Below are 1,499 nucleotides of genomic sequence, written 5' to 3' on the forward strand. Positions count from 1 at the left end.
AATAGGCTCCAGCATATAGAGCCGCCTTTATTCAGCCAAACTAGACGGAAACCATTCCCATATGACATGTGGGCTGGAGGCCCGGCACCACATGAATATAACGAGCAGCCTGACAGCGTTAGAAAAAAAAAAAAAAAAAAGTCGACTTAGTCTCTTAAAAAGAAAAGAAAGCAAAAACACAATAATAATAATAATAATAATAATAATAATAATAATAATAATAATAATAATAATAATAATAATAATAAACTGCTTGATTTATTAAATATAAATGTCCCCTTGATGCACATGCGCCTCAGTTGCACCACCAATATTACAATAATAATAACAATAATATGTTACAAATGTAATACATTTTAAATGCTGCAATTATTATTTTTAAAAAATAATAAATATGAATAATGTACTCCAAATAATCTGGGTCACCTGAGTGTCTAATTGACACCTCTCACACAGATCTGAAAACATTTACCTTGTTGTTCTTCAAACCTCGCGCTCAGAAGCCCGCAGACCAACATCAAAAGAAAACGATCTCCGCGTGCCTGCAGCAAACAAACAAACAAACAAGCAAGCAAAGCAACCGACATGAGCAACTCTACAGTCGGTGTTGCGCACAGCTGAGAGACAGCAGCCTGTCCACCGTCATCCAGGTGCGCTTCTGCTCTCGCGCAACATGCGCAAAACACTCCTGCAAGAAGCAAAGTGCTCCATATACAATTGTAACAAATGGGAAAATAACACTGGAACAAAAAAAAAAAAAAAAAATGGGGGGGGGGGAAGCCAGGAGTTTTCCCTGGTTGCTGGTGGAGGGTCCATGCCTCCGTCAAACAGCTGCTGGCTGCTGCCTGTCCTGAGGGCAACAAGGTTTTACACACACTGAGGGAAACACTCTCTCTCAAACACACACACACACACACACACACACACACACACACACACACACACACACACACACACACACAGAGAGAGAGGGAATCACACACTCCAACATACTCCTCACAAGACCAAATCATACCCTGGAAGCGTGTTACAGCAATCGAGCCTTGCTCCTTTTTTTTTCTCTCCCACGTGTGCATTAATGAAGTTAAAAATAACGCCTGGAAGTTGAGCGCTTTTTGGCACGAACGCTACCATGACGCATCAGCTGAGCCGACGAGTTTCTATAAATCTGTAAATTCAAATAAAAAAAAGAGAGAGAGGGAAGGGAATTGTTGTAATTTATGACAAAAACAATTGCAATTAAAAAAAAACGAAATAACGGAAAAATTCTTTGTAATAACTACTATTTATTGCACGGTAAAAAATAAATAAATAAAATAATAATGATAATAAATAGAGTTTGTTTTTGTTTTGTATTTAAAATGCGACCTTGACCCCGGCACCGTACCTCACTGTGTGTCCCGCCGTCGCGCTGCAGAAAACCAAGCAGCCTCTGTTTAAAGGGGTAAAAAAATCCAGGACGGCGCTGCTGGCAGGAGCTGAATGGGGCGGATGGGGTA

The sequence above is a fragment of the Poecilia mexicana genome, unplaced genomic scaffold, assembly GCF_051168715.1.
Source record: "Poecilia mexicana isolate PSO_F unplaced genomic scaffold, ASM5116871v1 scaffold_7, whole genome shotgun sequence".
In the NCBI taxonomy this organism is placed as follows: domain Eukaryota; kingdom Metazoa; phylum Chordata; class Actinopteri; order Cyprinodontiformes; family Poeciliidae; genus Poecilia; species Poecilia mexicana.